At 42.2% G+C, this 19,566-nt stretch overlaps 1 protein-coding gene across 4 annotated transcripts in view; it reads left to right on the forward strand.

Moving 5' to 3' along the window:
- C6H10orf71 (chromosome 6 C10orf71 homolog) overlaps nt 1–19,566 on the forward strand; it is a 47,564-nt gene that overhangs the window by 18,865 nt on the left and 9,133 nt on the right. For 3 of the 4 annotated variants that reach the window (XM_056495199.1, XM_056495196.1, XM_056495197.1), the window contains one exon: nt 18,158–18,332. The gene's annotated coding sequence lies outside the window, so the exon portion shown is untranslated. Of the gene's footprint in view, nt 1–7,397; nt 7,751–18,157; nt 18,333–19,566 lie in introns of those variants that run through there. The other variant, XM_056495195.1, reaches the window with a different exon arrangement.

The following is a 19,566-nucleotide window of genomic DNA, read 5'->3' on the forward strand; positions in this document are numbered from 1 at the left end:
GGCAGAATGTGCTAGTCAAAGTCCTCCCTTGGAGGCTTTTCCATCTAGGACTCAGCATAAGCTATTGAATAGTCCATAATGGCAGAAGAGGAAAAAGATGGCTTTTTCATAAGTTCCAGTGTAAATCTGAGCATATGGTTTAGTTGCTCTGAAGCTAACAACACACCCACAAAGCACGTTGTAGGTGTTTAAAGCTGAGATCTGGAAGGAATTCCAGTGCAATTATTTGATATTAATCTCTATGTATTTTAGGTGATTTTAGTTGAATTGACAGTGGTTTGGATTTTTTGTCTCAAGCAACAGGACCATGTGTAGACAAGCCTGGATTTATAAATCATCTCTAATTGCAAGGTTAGGTGTTTGCTCACTCTTGTACCAGTCACATGGAAACCACTGATACACTGGATGATATTATTTCAATGTTATGGACTTCACAAACTAATGTAGCTCAAAGAAAAACTAGAAGATATTGGAAGTATTTTGTAGGAGCAATGAGTCTGTAAATGATTTTTGAAGGAACTATGAAATTTCATTATTATAATTTTTTTGCATTGATGCCCAAATAAATGGTAAAGCTGTGGAAAAATACAAAGGAAAATATGAAACAGCATACTGGAATTAACCATTCAAGGCATCTAATTCTGAACTATATAAAAATATTCTTTTTAAAGAGTGTTTCCTTTTTATGCATTTTAATACACAGCACCCATTCCTTGCTTTTTTTGTATTTTCTGATCTTGCATTACTGGCATGGAAGTTTTGTAATTTTTTTCCTTCAATTGTTTTCCTGAAAATCTGCAGCCTTTCAGAAAGAGTGTGTGGAAATTTATTTTTCAATGGGGATGTTCCATGCTTGTTGTGCTCAACTAAGCTGGAAAAAGACTAGTCCAAGGTCTCATTAGCATCCCTGATGCAAGGACAGCACAAACTCTGTCTGAAGCAGTGAGCAAGCAGAGCTCCCACTCATGTCTGTGGAATGGTTTCTGTTGATTAGAGCTGGCTCAGCTGCATATGCCAGGCTGCTTCTGCACTAAACATCAATTTCCAAAACATCCAACTTTCCTGTGCCACTTTGAAATGTGTGAGATGCTGCTGCCCTTCGACAGGAATGGAATATTGAAATCAGAGGGACTTGTGATCCCAAATGACAAGGGCACTGCTAAAAATGTTATCAGTGTAGACATCAAATCTTGCCTCTTTCTTCAGGCCTGCCTGCATACACAGACATTTCCTTAATGGATTTCAGATACACACTGGATGTGGGAATTGCTGCTGTGTTTTGAAACAGCAATACCTTCTGTCACTAACTGAAAGACTGTAATGAAAGTGCACTTGGAGCTTGCTGGGCTTAAATACTTCAGCCTGTGCTCTGTATTGGGTATAAACACTTCTGAAGTCAAGGACAGTACCTGTATGAGTGTCATTATGGATCAGCTAAAAGCCTTGATTTTGTGAACATGTTAATTTTGTACCTAAGACAAGAGCCCTTAATCTATGATGGAAGATAATTAATCATGTACCTGTTTGCTGCATTAGAATTTTCACAGTAATAATTTCATTTTTGGTTTATGTTTACCTTTTTTGTCTAAAATACTTTTGTAAAGTGTAAATGAAACTAGTTGTGAATTTATTTGAAAAGCAAGTATTTATCTCTTTATTCCCTTTATATTTTTATTCAAATATTTGACAGCATGAATTTTCTAACGAGTTTAACAGACTAGAAACATTCAAAAAATGCCTGAAGGCAGTGGTTTATATGATCATAATTCAAACCACATGCCTTTTCCTTAATGGAATGAGATTAAAGAATTATTTTGTTTGCATTTGTCAGTTTATTGATACCAGCCACTTTAGTACATTTTGTACAGTGACTTTCAGTCCCAGGAATCACTTTACTGCTAGGAATAGTCTCTGATTACCTGGGACTCATCTAATTAATTGTCATTAAGGGGTTGTGATGTAATTTTTAGGCCTGGGGGAATTCTTAGGGTGTTCTCTGATGACATCTTCCTTTCTACTCCACATATATCACTGACTCCATTTCCCAGGTTCAGCCAGGAAAGTGAAAATGCACCCCCAGCTGCCCAGTTCCCCCAGTGCCTGGGCAGATTTTGCCCTGGGTGTTTCAGTGGCTGCTGGGCTGTGTGAGCCAGCCCAGGTGAGCTGCACAAGAGGAGCTGGGATGCTCCTGCAGTGCAGAGCTCTGTCTCTGCTGCCCTGCTCCTGCTTCCTCACTTTTCTGCAGAGGTTGCTTTTCTGCTCCTCATTTGGCTCCTTCCTTCTCAGCCATCATTCAGCACTGTTCTGCACAGAAGCACATTTGCTATCTTTCAGACCAGGTTTTTAGCTCTTCTTGGCCTTGCTGTGTTTGTGTGAATTCCTCCTGCTAACACTGATAATCTCACTGCTTGTTAATCTTCCATTCCTGACGTTCAGCAAATCTTGAACAATTACACATTGGCTTTTTCTAAAAGGATGGACATGAACTTCCCATTCTCTCTCTAGTGCTTTCTGGTTTACTGAATGCCCATTTCAGATTGCTTACTTTTCTTAAATGTGATTTAAAGTCATGTAATTTTGGAGAGACAGAATTATAATTACTCAGATTACTGGAATGAGAAATGCAAAGAGCTGTGCTGCTTCTTGCAGTTCAGGGGTGTGCTCTGATCTGCTGATGGACTGGAAGCAGGTTAGGCAAGTGTGTTTGCTGTGCCTTGCATACTCTTGGTACATAATTTTCTGCCAAGACATACAAAAATTACATATTTTTCAAAACCCTTGTGGTTTCCAATTAGCCTTTCCTGAGAAGGATTCTGAACTAGGAAGAAAGTTGGTTTGAGAAGGGGGAAGTGCAAATTTAAATTCCTTCCCAGTCTGATTAGTATCTGGGCCAAAACCTTCCTCCTAAACCACTGCCCTTCACTGGTGCTCCAGTACACAGCCATGCAGGGAGATATTTTGTACCCCAATATCTTCTGAACACATTTTGCAGGACTCTTGAGTTTTTGAGATAATGCAGACATGTTTTGATACTTCATTGACTTCTGAAGAATACAATTGTATTATAAAAGCATTTTCCTCTGCTGTGCTTCATCCTTCTTCTTGGCCCACAGAAAGTGTTTCTACAAACCAGAAAATGAAAATCCATGTAGTTCAGGCAACTCATTAGACTATAACAAGTTTTAATGGGGTTTTTTTTTCTGTCTTCACCTTTCTTCACCCAGAGATAAACACACATTTTTACTACAGTACCTCTGCAGTTCCAGCTGAACTGCAGCATAACACAACTTCCTCTCGTAGTGCAGTGTACCACAACTTCCTCTTGTCATTTCCCAGCTTCTGGGGGGACTCAGCCCTGCTCACACTGCCCAAACCCCATCTCTCAGCCGTGAAGGAACCTGGGACAGGATGGGGACAGTGGTTCTGTGGAAACTTCCACAGGAATTCATCCAGTGTGTTGTGTAAAAAGCAAAATACTGCATGAAATCACTTTGGAGGTGTGTGGGGCTGAACAAATATCATCCTGTCTGGTTCACCTTGTCTGTGGAAGGGTGAGAGAGTGCAAAGGACTGAGAGCAGCCATGTGACACCTCTGGATTGACTGGACTGCTGGCTGCCTGGGCTCTCATACAATCCCCTAAAAATAGCCCCTTATGGTTCCCATCATTGTTTGTCCAGCTATTTTAATTAGCCAGTGGTCTCTGGTTTTTGCTTTGCAATTTGTAAATGGGAAATATTTACACTAGGCCACTAACCCCACATTCTTCCAACCTTTGCTTAAATTGGATGGGTTATAGCTATGTTTATAAATTACCTAATGCATTTAGCCTAGTATCTCTAAATGTTGTTGGCTTCTGCATAATGTTTTTAATGAGAGCTAATTTTAGATCACTCAGACTATTTACAGGTATTTTTTCCCACATCTGATATGTCACAAGTGTGCTTATTTCTTAAACTTTAGTTGCAAGACTGGTTTGTTGCATGTCCTGGCACAGGCTGAGCCTCTCCTGCAGATTGCAAAGTGCTGTCAGGTTTTGATGACATATCCTGATGAGAAGGGAAAGGTTTCCAAGGAAAATCATTGCCCAGAAGGCAGATAGGCACTTAGCATGTTTTTTGGCTATTTTAGGTAATGCAAACCCTTAGAAAAATGGGCCCAAGTAGAAGAGTGCTTTGTAGGTTTAATCTTTATTTGCAGATAAATTTAGCCCTCTTCTGCTGTTTAAAATCCTTTGTAGTTAGTTTCTTTATTTCCACATCTGTCTTCCACTCTTGGCACAGTGTTCAGTAGGGAAGCAGTTATTCAAAAAGCATCTTTCTGGGGTTCTTCAGGTGTGGTCACTGTACATGAGGTAGCTGTGTTACTGTGAAATGTGACTGCTCCTGACTGAAATGCCAGTTTGATTTGGGGTAAATAGGCAGGATGAGGTTGTGACTGACATCCTTGCCAAAAGTGTCCCTGAGGCTGTGTTTTTGGAGTCCTTTCTAGTCTGCATTCTGTCCCCAAAAGCCAAAAGAGAGATGCTGAGCCCCAGACTGGTGCCATGGTCGGGCACTTCACAGAGTTTTAGGATGAGTGTTCCAGGCTGGAATCCAGACAAGTTGTTTCTGAGTCAGCTGAGTCTGGGTGCTATTGATGGCACAGCAGCAGGGAGAGGGGATCAGGAGAGCAGAAATTCTTTTAAAAATGCATTTAAGGTCTTATTCACCAACGGACAAAAATATGGTGGAACCAATGTCTGCCAGTGATCATAAATGCAGTCAAAGCCAAAATGTAGCAAAGTCTCTTGGTTTCATAAAAAATCTGACTTCCAGAGCCTCTTTTTGCAGAGACTTTTTGCTTTGCAAGGCTTCATTCAAAGCTTCAATAAGGACAAACAGGAAAAAAAATGCAATGGCTTTTCCCCACTCACTGTGGTAATAGTCAACAAATCATTCAATCTGTGGCTGCCAGGTAAGAACTGAACCTGTGCTGCTCTGCTGGACAAAGAGCACTGTAAGCAAACAAGTGAAACCTCAATATAGTCCCATTTCTCTCACGGGTTCCTAAATAGACCCCTTGCTTGTTAATGCCTTGAGAATTATAAAACATTCAGTTTCTACAACCAAAACAGTTTGATGCTTGAGTTTTCCTAGTCCAGGGTGATGTTTTCAGTTCTGTTTATAATCAGTTCCACTTTTTGGTTTCCATGTACCAGGGATTTTTTGCATGTGATTGGTGCATTGACCCCTTGGGGTCTGCATACTGCCTCTCTGGGATTTGCAGCTAAGGTAACAAAGGGGAAAAACTGTTTCTGTCAGTAGGGCAGAACTCCATCTATTTCCCTGGAGAAAGTGTTGGGATGGGATACAAATCAGAAAAGGCTGAAAGCTACTGCTCTTGCAAAAGTCTCTCTTGTCAGAATTCTGAGCATTGCCAAGCATACAGGGTTTCAAGTGTGTGTGTGAAAGATGGAGTTGATTATGCAGGCAAACATGCATGCATTTTCCATTGGCATATTTGTGCAAATTGCTTACTGTACTCATACAAGTTTAAAATTTTGGTCCAAATTGCTGCCTAAAAAAACTCAGTGTGATCTGTTATTGCTTGACACTCAGTGAAAGAAAGCAGCAGGAATTTTTGCTTTTTAAATTTCCTGGGAGCGGGATAACAACATCCAAGTGCCACTGGGTTGTGTTTCCTGTGTGTTATTCAGTAATTTTCCCCAGAAGTGGTTTTATTTTAATGACAGGCCATCTGATCCCAGAGTCTCATCTGAACACTGAATTAGCAAATATTTATTGTCACAGTATTTGAATAAGCTTAATGTCTGTCCCAAGATCTGAGTCCTTTCAAAGCTGGCGTCTGTGAACCGTGTTTATCCTGATGAATAGTGTTAACCCCAGTTGCTTTCATGTGAGAAGCCTGTTTTGGATTTTCCAAGCAATCAGCCAACCTTCCTGCATTAGCAGTTACCATTTCCATAGGGATCTTTCTCGTTGTGATTCAGCCTCTCAGCAGTTCACAAGTTCAGGGCTTACAGAAAGCAGGGCTATACCTGCCTCTCTTCATAGACAGCAGAGATGGGTTTATTTTTAGCACAAGTATTCCAGAAATACATTCCTCTCCTCTTTAGAAATCTGTGAGAGGGACAGACACACAGACATTTGCCTACATTAGTGGCAGTGGGTGCCTGAAAACAACTTTTTCCACTGTCTCTAGTAATCCCAAACATTTTTTCAGTGTGCCCCAGTTCTCTCCCATGTCTCAACCCACAGGTGCCATGACTGGTGATACACAGCCCTTTGTGGATAAGTGCTCTTACAGGTGCAGAGCATGGGGAGCTGGTGGAACTCTGTAGCTCCAAGTCAGAACTTAACAGGTAGAAGTGCCCTGATGTTTGGCAAGACCAGCATTCAGTTTGGGATGAGTTAGGAGAAGTACTTGAGCACCAAAAGCCCAGAGCAGGACTTCTGGAGAGTCATCTTTGCAAAAGCTTCCTGCTGGAATCTAAGGTGAAAAATACACCTCCCTCAGGTCAGGAATTCAAAGCTGAAGGCTGCTTTGGAGAGGGCAGGTCATTGTCCCTCCAGGGAGAGATAAGCCTGGGCTGCTCTTGGATCTCAGGGACAATTAGTTCATCACAAGTGTTCCAGTGCTTGGAGATTCTCAGGCAGCAGGATCTTGCTCATGCTGTAGCAATGTAATTAGCAGCTCTTTTTAGCATGCAAATGACCACTGAGCTCATGTAGAGTCCTGTTCTACCATGGAAGCAGGAGTTGAGCTGTAACCACAGGAGATGCTGCTCTTTATTTTGCTGTAGGCTTTGTGTTCAAGTCCAGGATGAAGCTGAACCCCATGAGAGTCCTGTGACTCCAGTAAGATGTTGTGTGCACTCAGAATGGCACAGGGTGCCATCCATTATTCAGATCTGCAGTACAAAAACGTGGCTTGTTGACTCCATGGCATATTTCCCCCATTATCCAGCATCCTATTGGGTGTGCCAGATGAAACCCCATGCTGGCATGTGCCTTCCAGCAGCATGGCTGATCTTGTTTGCTTTGGAAGGACAGTGGAAGAGGCCCTTACTCCAAGAACTCCAAGAACACTGGCTACACGTGTCCAGCCTTGATGATGAAATGAGCTATTTATGCAAAAGCACCCACAGGACAGCAATGTGTTACTCGTGTGCATATGTAGGCAGTATTTTTAGTGGTGACCCCAATAAACACTTTGCCTCCCACCTGTAGGTACAAAACTGCATTGCTCTAAGGTTTGATTCACTGGCAGCAGGCAGCCCATGGCACAGCCCTGCTGTCTGTATTAGTTATCTCTGAAGAATTACCAATGGCCAATCTGAATGTAAAAATAGCTGATGACTGTTTGTTTCATCTGTCTGTTACTCGACACCGCGTGGTTATTCCAATACGTATGTTTGCCTCTTCCCCACCATGATCTCCCTTTGGTTTCCCCTTGCCTTATAACTATTTAAATACATTTTACTAACTTGGGATTCCTTGCTCATTTCACTTCACCTGGCTGGGCAGGTCTGTGAGGGCTCAAGTGTTAGCTCCTCCACTTTTATTGTTTTATTTATTTTTCATCCACCTTTTTTATTAAAATAACCATGTTCAGAGGAAGAGTCCGACACACATAAATAATGGGAACTGCTAATAGTAAGCAGGCTGCTCTAAAATGTGCTGGGGCTTTGACTTAAGGGAAGAAAGCACAGCCCTGCATTGTCCCTGTCAGGAAGCTGGAGCACAGAAGGTAAGGGGGAAGCAAATGGGAGTTTTTAAAAGGGGGGAATTGTGGAGAATGGTGGTTTCTGAGTGTGTGGATGTGTGTGCACTCAAGGGTCAGTAATGGGATTGATCAGGTAAGAGAAATCAAACAGCATTTAAATCTTTTCTTCAGTGATTAGAGGTGGAATGTCCTTTCATTTTGTCCAGCTTTTTTTTTTTTTTTTTCAGGGAAATGCAGGATTGTCTCTGAAAATCTGTATGTGGAAAGAGACATACACATAGATTTGTTTGCAGTGAATACTGTGTATGATATGTAATTATTTTGCAAAGGGGCATGATATTTTTAAAAGAGCACTAAATTGATATGAAGCTTCATTTAATTCTTGCACATTGTGCTGTAAACAACTTTAAGGAAATATACATTGGTTTTACTTTCCAGGTGATTACTGCCTACAGATAAGCTACTCTTTATAACTTTAGTGATATGTATAGAGTTTGGAAGGCTGTTGGATATTTCTTTTTTGTAACAAATATGAATAGAATAATTTGAATATTTTATTAAAGGTAATTACCATAATACAGAGCCTGAAAAAGTAAGATAGTTCAAATACCTATACAGTGCTAAGAGGCCACTATGAATGACTGTGACTATGACTTGTATCCAATTCTAATTGTTGGAAGATTTCTTAAATGTCATAGGCTTTTCTTACTCCAGTTGTTGCAGAACTTCTTAGTCTGCTATCCCAAGGAACTCTATTTTATTAGTCTAGCTGCAGAACTCAGTAGCAAAAAAGGAACAGAAATAATTAAAATTGACCTTGGGAAGCCAAACTGCTTATGCTTCCTTAAAATGGCTTGTGAACTGGCAAATCTGATTAAATCTGAATAGGGAAAAGTTTTACAGCAGCAGACAGCAGAGTGACTGGTTCACACTGAATTTGTACAGTACCAGCTAGAGGATTCCTCTCTAGTGCTCTGCCATTTCTGGGAGGGAGGCAGAGGAGAAGGAAAGGAGAGATGAGATAAAAAGGACAAATAAGCTCTCTGGACAGGACCAAAGTCTGTGGCTCTCTTCCTTCACTTTTTCAAGGAACTGACCACTCAAAAAGCAAATGTCTCAGCTGAGTGCTTGAAGGATGAGTATTTGTGACAAATACTAAGACATAGAAGACTCCCAGCACACTGGAGCCCCAGCTGCATTTCTCTATCCTTCCATGCTTGTCACTAGGAAGGTATTTATATACACTTTCTTGGCTTATTTACCAAAACAGCTGGAATTTGAAGGCCACAGCTGGGTGGAGCTTTGCAGGTGTAATTGCATCCCTGCACTACAAGCCAAAAGCACACAGAAATTTTGCTCTGTAGCCTCTTATTCCAACCTGCTTCTCTGAAATGCTTGTCTCACCTGTACTTGCATTACCAGAGCTGTGGAAAAGGTCCACAAAACTGTTAATCCCTCCAAGACTAGAAACAAAGTCAACTAACCCTATGAGCCATGCTGGGAGAAAATTCCACTCATCTGTATCAGTCCTTCTTCAGTCCTGCTGAGTTACACACAGGGAAAGCTGCTGGCAGAGGCAAATTCTGCAAGTGGCTTTTAGCTGCAGGCTTGCCTGCAGCTGGGGTGCCAGGTCACACAGAGCTTTGGCTACTCTGAGTGAGAGGGTGGGTTCACTGCTTTAGGGTAACTGGGCATTGCTTGAGGTTGTGTTGCCTTTTGGGATCAGCTGTCTGTGAACCAGCTGACAGGTGTGTGGGGAAAGGACCACAGTGGGAGCTTGTCTTCACTCACAGGGGACCTTTACCCTTGAGATAAGGCTGCTCCTCTTCAGTCAAGCCTGCATATGCTTTTGGATGGACCAGTCTGAAATTGTGTGTGTATATATATGTGTATATACATGCATATATTACATATGTATATCTGTGTGTGTGTTGAGCTTGGTGTGTCATGACTCTCTTGCTGCTTGCCAGGTTTTTATGGCTTTCAAGTGTGTGTGGTGGAAGAGACTGCCACCAAGACCCCTGTCCTTCAGCAGTCTCAGACAAATTAAGGCAGCATTGAAGCTGGAAGAGGGTAACCCTCACCCAGAAGTAAGGTCTTCCTTGGGTTTCCCTGCCAAATGATCCCCTTTGGACAGGAATAGAAAGCAGATATTTAATTATAGTTCTAGGTTTCTTTATCATCCTTCACCTGTGCTTGCAAATAATGATTTACAAGAAAGCAGTAGCTAGTAATGATTAATCTAAATCATCTGGTAACAGTCAGACCCACCTTTTTATGAGCCAAGAAGGTCAAATAGGGATGCATCTTTATTTTCAGCCTCTCACATAGCCACATCCCATTAGTTTCAAGGATGCTTTCCCTATTACCTACACACTGTGTCAAAGGCTGTTTTGGGGACTGTGATAAGGCTGTCATAGTCAGGTACACAAAAGGCACCTAATTCATACTTTCCACTTGTGAAAGACAGATACAAAAATCCCTGCAAATTTTTGGAAGAGTCTCTCAAAGAGATGCATGTGGTTAACATTTGGCTACACCTTGACATGCAAAGTCAGCAAACAGGATGAACACAATTTTGACATTTTATTATATAAACACTATATTATAAAGTTAAGAAAGAGGAAATAAGGAAATACTTCTTTTTCTTGAACCCTTCTCTGACTTCTTCCAGAGCCTCCTTTTGCAGAGAGTCTGGCAGTCTGGCAGTTTGCAGCTGCTGCAGATCCTGTCTCAGGATCAGACATAAGCTGTCACCTCAAGGCCAGCTTGGTTTGCCTGTCTGCTTCATTATGACCCATGTACAGTTTTGCACTCTTCTGATGGCTGTTGCTCTGTTGAGGTGTATTTCACATGTGGCTGTCTCTATCCTTTGCACATTTCAAGGCACAGGGTTTGTGCTGGGGCAGTGGGGCAGCACTCCTTATCATGGTATTGTTCACTGAGACTCTTTGTTTTGACTGATCTGCTTTGAAGTAATGATATTAGGACTTGGTCTGTCTCTACAAAACTGAGAAATTATTCTTTGACCAGGCTTGTGAATTGAATGAAGCCATAGACAAGTATCTAGAATTGCCACCTCTGTGGTGTGTAGGAGAATTGAGGAGAAGGGATGGAGGGAAAGGAGAAGTAGCTGGTGACAGTAGGGTGACAGTGATGCTGTTGTTTGCCTTCAGGCTTCTTGAGAGGGTCTGTCAATGTGCTGACAGCATCATTGAAGTTCTGAGGCAACAATCTTTCTCTTGAGGAACAAGTGTGGATTCTGCTTAAAACTCTTGATGTTTCCTTTTCTGTCTTATTGCATATATCCTTTACAGAATAATCACAAGAAACACCATAGCAAGTGCATTAACAGTGAAAGAGTGAGGAATTGGCTTGGGGATACACCATTAAATCATAACAATTAATCAGTCTCTGAACAGGGAGTCTGCATTTTCCAGGGCAAAACTAAAACTCCTGTGTACCGTGCAGAAAGAGGGAGCTGGAAGGAACTGTCATCTTGTTCAGGGTGAGATTTTTCTCCTGGCTTTTGCTACTCAAAAAGAGGAAAGTAATATGGTCTCTAGAGATTCCTGGGGCAAGGTTGGGCTCTCCCCTGCCCTCTCAGAGTATTCCCATAGACATGTAGCTGTCCCAGGCCATGCTCCATAGCAGACAGAAGATAAGCCACAGCTTTTGTCCTTCAACTGGAATGGCTCTGTTATAATCACAAATGGTTGAGGAGCAGTTTGTCATCGGAGGAGAGATGTTATGTGAAAGGATGGTGATGTGCTTGAGTCATGTGCTCTGGCATGAATTGATATTACCCTCCCTGCCACACTGGTGCTCAGGAGCAGAGCTCTTTGGGCTGCATTTCACAGCTATAGCAAGGTGTAAGTGAGAAATAGCTCTGTTCCTGCAACCTGAGCCAGAATATTTTGAAAACCAGGGCCTCCACCTTCTCCCCCACCTCTGATACCTACACCTTTTGCCTTTTGTAGCATAAAACAGCTATTTTGGTATATTGCCTGTACCTAAATCCTGTGGATTTCAGTGGGTGAGAAAACTTCTTAGAAGTTGGAACAATTTTGAACCTAGAATGTACAAGTATTCTGATTTCTTTTCTTAATAGAAAACAGATTCAGCAAAGTCTTTGACCAAATCTTGAAAATATCCAGAAGTTATAAAGAAAAAGAGTAGAGACTACCAGTAAAAGAGACTACCAGTAAAATAATAATCCTTTTTTTCTGCAAGCCTGTTATTTCCTGAGACTGTATCCTGTGTGGTGGGTGTGGGTCAGACTCCTTGTCAAGAAGCTGAGATGGTTTGAGTGTAAACTTGACAGTGCTGATGGTATCAGAGCGTTGGGGCTGATGAGCAGAGGGCGGTGTAAGTGGGGGATGGTTTCAGGTTCCCCAGCTGGAAAGAGAAGTGAGGCATTGCTAGCTGCAAATTTCCTTGTGTAGGTCACAGGGGAGAATACACCTGCCTCCCATTTGTGTCTGACATACTTGCTGATGTCATTGCAATTTTCCCATGACAGGGACTGGGACTGTCTGGTGTGCTCCTGATTACAAGGCATCCAAAACATTACGTTTGTTTTCATGACAGTATATTTTATTCCCCTTCCCCCTTTGTCATCTCCCACCTCTAGCCATTGCAATGCTGATACTCCTCTGCTATGGGAAAATCTCCTTTCACCCATTCAGGAAGTGAAAACTCAGAAGCTTTCATCATCTAAGTCTTGCTTGAGTCTGAATGGAAGGAGATTGAACACCTGTCTCATCAGCCAAAATCCTTCCAGTGCTCAGTGAGGGCACTGTACCATTGTCATGTCAGCTGTCACCATCAGCTAGTGAGGAAGGCTTGAGTTTTAACAATCCTAGCATTTATTTAGGTGTCAAGCACCTGAGATGAAGCAGAGATCTTTGCAGTCTGTCACCTCCAAATCTGGTTGGATTTTGTTATACAATGTAATTCAAATCTACAGCACCATACTCAGTTAAAGGGGATGGGAGGGATCACAGAGATTAAAGTACCATGAGTTAGGAAGGCATATTTTTGCCTTACCTGGGAAAGGTTAAGCTCTTCCTATGCAATTCAGAAAATATGCATTTTGACGAAAATACAGATTTGGCTCCTGACACAAATGCCCTCTTTGATCCTGGGCAAACCAGCCAGCTGAAGCTGGGTCTTAGCTGCTGATCTGTAAATGACACAGATCCTGCTTGCAGTGGGAGAGTTTGCAAAGATAGCCACGAGGTGTTCATGTACCATATTGCTGGGGAGCTGTATAAATATCTTGGTGTATAGTGACTGACCTACTTGCAGACAGTGGCCTTTCCCAGGCAGACATTTAATGCCAAGAAACACACTGTTTGGGTTCAGTTGCTTAAATGTCACTTGTCTGTGCTGGCTTCAGGTCACAGGAGGAGCACCATCCCTTTTGCCTTGTGTTTCTCACAGGCTCGTGCTGTTGTCAAGTGCTGCCCCTGCCCTTGGCTGTGTCAGTCATGTGCTCTTGCCTTTGACTTCCCTGCCATGTCTGCATGCTACTGGCCCTTCAAAGGCTCTGGATCTGCAGATGCAAAGGATGAACAGGAGCTGCAAGAAAGCCTCAGTCCAGATACAACCCTTTCTGAGAGAATCTCCTTCTTGCAGACTTGACAGGCCTGTTGGCAGGATGGGGCATTTGGAGGACATTGGGAAAGGCAGCCTGGAGACCTGCTGGAAATAACCTCTGGGTCTTTGCCACTGAGCCAGAAAGGGGAAGGTACAGACACTTGCAGTCTCTGTTCCTACCATTTTTCTTCATGGGAGGTCTTCACCTTCCAGTGTTTGAAGCTTTGTGGTCTGAGCTGGAAAGGTAAGCGTTTCAGCTGGGGCTGGAAGAGGTTCCCCTCCTTTGAGGAAAGGACACAGCAGGATACAGAACACACAGTCACCAGCAAGGTACATTTCTTCCTTGTGTTCATACTTCCACCAGCCTACACTGACCTTCCTGGAGCTGATGAGTCCCCAGCTCCAGGAACAAATTCCAGCTCCCATTGGAACAAATGAAGTAGCTTCAGTAGAGCTCACTGGAAGAAAAATACTCCAGTTCTTTTTTTCAGGGGAAAAAAAAAAAGAGGTTTGATTAAACAAATAAAAACACAATCATATTCATTTCAATGGCATTTCCCCTAGAAAGATAATTGGAAATTTATGGGCTTTATAATTTGAAATATTTACTTAGGGAAATTTCAAAACAAGATCACACTCTCTGTTGCAGTACCATCAGAGTATTGTTTGACATAGAAAATAAAATGAAAGGCTTCAGTTAATTTAAATAGCATACACCCTCTTTGATTTAAGGACAGTAATAACATACTACTATAACTATTATATATATGTATATATGTGTGTGTGTGTTATTTCTCACGGCCTTTTTTCACTGAAAATGGTGAAATAATCTAAAATTTAAAAAATACTTTTTTAATTCTAGATTAAATTTGAAATTCCCAATTTAATTTCTCTTCAGAATCTTTATTCCATGTGAAATTTCAAAATCTATCTAAATGAGAACAACCTCCCCTAACACACACACAAACATATTTCCAAAAGTTGCTATTGTCCACATGATGGCAATTTGGTTTGGCAGCCAGCTTTGCTGCTGCAGTCTGGAACTATACCATGCCTACCCCAGCACTCTTAAGTCTATGTATTCCAGTGAATATTGCAGAAAAGAGCAAAATGACATTATCCCAAATGTACTGCTGTTTTCAGTGATGAGCAATACAGGTTAGAAAATCGGAATTGTCCAGAGGCACGATCTGGTGGCACAGCAATGTGGTATTGGTTCCAGCCCCTTTCCTTTGCATGTAGGTCTGAATACCTCATGGGGATGAGGTTTGGCTCTTTGCAGATGTTGGATTTCACTTTACTGTGGCTACAATTGCATATGCAGCTTCTGGATAGTGCACCAGTGTTGGCTGAGGAAGTAGATGCATTCAGTCACCAATTCTGTTCTCAGTTGTTCTTCTGACGTCTGTAAAATGACTCTAGATTTATACCAGTGTAACTGAGAACAGAAGCTGGCCCAAAGTCAAGAACAGTCTCTCCTCTTCTCTGGCCCAGAACAGGCTGTTCAAGACAGAATTGCCAGGCCAAACCCTCGAGGGGAATGGACCCAGTTCCCTACACTGGTGTGGTTCAGACACATGGTTTATTTGCCTTGCTTTCCAGTGCAATGATCAAAGATCTGGTGCTGGAATAGCTGAGGTCACCTTGTTCTATGCTAGTCATTCCTGCCAGTGTTTGGGATTTTCACCCTAAGCTGGAGAGATCCACTTCTCCATCCTCCATCTGCTGTGGCAGATATTTGTATTTGAGTAAAGTGGTTCCTCTTTCCCCAAGCAGGAGAATACCCTTTGGTTTCCCTTTATGACTACAAAGAATTGGTGAAAGTGATCTTGTTGGATGAGGGAAACAGAGGCTTGTGCTAGTAGAATTAATTTTATAGCCTCCTTAATCTAGAAACTGCCTTTCTTGACAGTTTGGGGGAATGTCTACTGAGCACTACTGCCTCTCTTGGAGGCAGCTCTCTGCTTGTTGGGGGTGTTGTGATCCTCCCCCAGGTCCATGTGTTAATTCCCTGACACTTTTTTGTTTGTTTTCCTGAATGTGCAATGAAGACACCAGTGCTGTGATCATTGACCAGCAGCAGCACACTGTAGTCATTTGTGTGCTGACACTGCTGCCATGCAGGGTTTTCTGCCAATACCCAGGGGACCTCACTGAGCCAGCCCCACTTGGGCTGGAGCTCTGTGTCAGCTTCATGGCACAAAGCTGAAGAGACCCTTTTCCATCCAGAGCTCTCACCTGACTATGAAGTCCTGTGTGTGCCATGAACAAACATGAACCTGTGCAAGAAAGTCATCAGTTTGTTAGGGATTCTCCTATTTCCCATGGTAAGGAGCATTAACTATTCATTGTCATTATGAGCCTCTGGAAACTTAAAGAAGCAGCATGTGTGTAAGTAGAGCATGCTGCTGAATAAACCAGCAGTCACCACAGGCTCTGAGTTTTGGGCTGGAGCAGTGGATGGACGCCACAGACAGAGTGCCACACTCAGAAACCAGCTCACAAAGATTAAAAAAAAAAAAAATCTTTCCTTCTCTTCTCATTCTCATGCAGTGCTGCTGACTTCAGGCTGCTGTGCAACTTCCAAGGGCGCTGCCAAAATGCCACTGTGATGTCTCATGGCATAACCCTTCAGCCAAATACCAGCCCAAGGGGGTGGGGGAACCAACTGGTCCTTTTAATATTGCAGCAGCAGTGATGTCATACACTCCAGCCAAGTTTGCTGGTTTACCCAGCTCCTGTCTAGTGAAAAAAAAGGCTGACATTCAGTCTGTGCCAGGCCAGGAATAGGATCTGTAATTTAACCTCCTCATCACAACTTGCTGGGAACTTAAGAGAGACACTGAAAAAAGCCTCCTGTTTGAAAGAGAGGGGAGGTTGGTTTCTGATTAAACTGCTTGAAATCTGTGTTCATGCAAACTTTTTCAGTAGCTCATATCAGATGATGTCTACCACTAACACCTCACACATTTCTCAGAATTTCCAAGCATTTTTAGATGACCAGCATTGCTTTCCTCCTTCTTTAACTTAGACTAAATTCAGACATCCTTAAATGTTTGAACTAGCTGAACCCTGACCTGAGCTCAAGTACTGCACCTTGCTTATTAGCTACCATGTTTGTCCAAAAAGGTACAGAAATTACCAGGTTATTAAACCAGTCAAGAACAGCTTCTTTGCCTAAGAAGTTGTTTATATTGTTATATTGTTATTACAGTTATAGTGGTTATATTCATAGTTGTTATAGCGGTTATATTTGTACAAGGAATAGCTGCATCAATACAGTGCTGCTGTTTCCATCCAGTCCCAGTAATGGTCTGCACCTTGACCACTTGGTGCAGATACAGCTTTTCCAGCTTGAAACATTACACTTCACAAGCACTTGTATTATGTGCAGGCAAGACAAGGATTGTCACAAGGGTTTCAGAGACAGTGGCAGTCACTATTCTTTCCTTCATCAGTGGCGCCGAGTTGTTTTTGTGACCGTGACTCCATCTAGGAAAATAATTGCTGAGGTTACATCACCATCTCCATGTTTATAGTTACTCTACTCACTTTGCAGCAAAAGTTCTCAGTTTACAAGGGACAATATATTCTTCCAGACCTCAGTCCATGAGATCTGAAAGCCAAGATTCCTCCTAGTTCAGACACCACCACCACTAAGTGCTGATAAACATTGTGCAACTGGAATGTAGTCAGCAGCCCCATTAATGAGTGAGACAGAATTTAATCAGCATCTCCCATGTCTGTGTTGGCTTTGCACAGTTAAGAGTACCACAGAAGCAGTAAAATTGTAATTTAACCTCTGAGCAAAGAGGGAACTGAGTGCATGTCTCTGGAGTGAGGATTTTTACCCTTTTACATCTGGCTGCAACCAGATAGAGCACTGTTTGTCACTTTTTTTTTAGTTTTACTTTTTTTTTACCTACACATCTTAGACAACAAACAGCTGTGATTGGTACAGGCTTACCCTTAAACACACTGACAATTGCCATTCCTCAGGTGAGCTGCAGGATAGTCACAGTAGATGAGCCCTTGTTGTCACTTTTGCCAGTAGGTTTTGAATATCAAGCTGACCCAAAAGTTTCCTTAGAGAAGACTGTGCTATCTGCATTACCTCTGGGCCAGACAGTTCTCCCTGTAGGAAACTGATATAATCTTGCAAAGATTAGACAAACTGGCCTGAGCCTTGGGGGTTTCCACTGCACAAAAATGGCAGCAATTCACGTTCACTATGGCTGAGCTTTCCTTTAGCATCTCCTGCTTCTGATTCATGCATGGAAGCAAAAGATGTTTTGTTTACTGCCCCTTAGCATGCCAGCTGTCCACCTTTCATCTCCTTTACCACAGGGACAGTGAAAACCATGGACTTTCTAACCTCAGCTGTTAGTTCCAAGTCCACCAGATTGATGTCTGTATTTGTTGACAGGAGAAAGCCATATACAAGTGGAGTGGAAGCACATATTTTCCTCTGAGTCCCTCTGAAAGGGTAGCACAGCAGGGAAGAATTCTTCTTTTTAGCCTGGAGTCATCACCCAGCCTTTGCAAAGGGCAGAGTGCCAGGAAATCATTGCTCACTCAGCTGCCAGTCCCTGCTGGGGCTACCAGGGTGTGCTGGAGATTGTGACAGTGGTTTGCTAGGAACCTAACTGCCTTCCACCAGATGTCAAACCCAACAGGTGCTTGGTTATGGTCACTCTGGGGTGGACAGCTGTCTCTTTTTGTAAGAAATCCTGAAAATCAACCCTGAAATGGTTGTCAAATGGGAGCAAACAAATGAAAGAAAACAATCTTCATATTGTGCAAACAAATATCTTTGTTTTCAAATTGCAGAGTTCACTTAGGATCAAAAAAATGCTGAAGGTCAGAAACATCCTGGGACACTCCTTCTGTCAAATCTACATCACTGGACTATTTCTACCTCCTCACTAAAGATGGTCAGAAAAGAAGAAGCCAAAGACAAGTATGACAGTGAGTTCTAAAAACAAGGAGCAAAATTATAAGACAGGTATGTACTTGTATTTCTCATTTATATAACAGCTAAGAATCAAAATCAGGAGCAGGATGGCCTTTCATTTGTCTTCTCTTTTTTCTTTTTTCTTTTTTTTGCTGCATTATAAACAAAGATGTATGTCTGTGAGAGGAGTGAAACTCAGGTTTGAAAAATCTTTGTACAAAGTAAGATGGAGAAGCTCTGTTAGTCTCATTTTATTTCTGGTGTAAATCTATTGTAGTTATGCATAAGTCATTGGAATTGCATGGCTGGAAGGACAGGATCTAAATTCACTATGATACTTGGAATCTAAAAATAGGTTGGCTGAGATTCTTTTAAATAGAAAAGGAAGGTGAGGAGTGTTTTCATTTGAAGAAACAACTGAGCCAACAACAACTGAATAATTCAGCTGATTGAGCTCAGCTCCTCTTACTTTTCATACTTTGACCAGCGCTGGGTCATTACAAAGAAAAACAGGTGGATCAGGGTGGAATCAGGATTTGGACACCTGGAGAGGCTGGGATCTAGATCTGAATTTAATTTCTCAGTTCTATGGGCTGAATCAGTGGATCCAAGCTTGAGATGTAAGTATCTTCCTCTTGTAGAGAAGTTGCTGTAGATGTGAACTGTGGTGTTTCAGCACATCACAAGTTCATCTGCCATTGTAAGGAGGAAATGGAGACACAGACCAGACTTCCATTAAAGAGTTTTATCCAGTTCTGGACTATGCTTTAAACTGAGTCTCCTTGCAGTTTAGTCAAAACTCTGTTTAAGTCCTCGAATGTGAGAATAATCATCTAAAGAGTTTACAGAGAAACTCTAAGAAGAGTGAAGAGTTTTAGAGCAGAGATTTCAAGTACAGCTGAAGGTCTTTTTGCTTTTACTTGTTCAATGAAATGATTCTCCCATCCTGTGTTCAGACAGAAGATACACAAACACCTCAGTACTCTGGGCCCTAACTGTGTATCATAATCAATCTGTGGTATCTTATAATTGTGTTGAATGGATTACCTTTAGCTCTCAGAGTTCTGGAGCTGAAGCCAAATGTTCCCTGTGCTACTTTAGTGGGTGTGCTACAGCCCCCGAGGCACTCCTGCCTTCTGCTGGCTGAGCTGACGTTAGCACCTCTTCAGCTCCAACAGCCCAGCTGCACCCTGCACATGCACAGGAATCCTTTTTACCTGCAGTGCCATTCTGTTTTCTCAAACAAGGGTTGTGTTCATGGCAATTATCATGACAAAGCTGTGAC

The sequence above is a fragment of the Oenanthe melanoleuca genome, chromosome 6, assembly GCF_029582105.1.
Source record: "Oenanthe melanoleuca isolate GR-GAL-2019-014 chromosome 6, OMel1.0, whole genome shotgun sequence".
NCBI lineage: Eukaryota > Metazoa > Chordata > Aves > Passeriformes > Muscicapidae > Oenanthe > Oenanthe melanoleuca.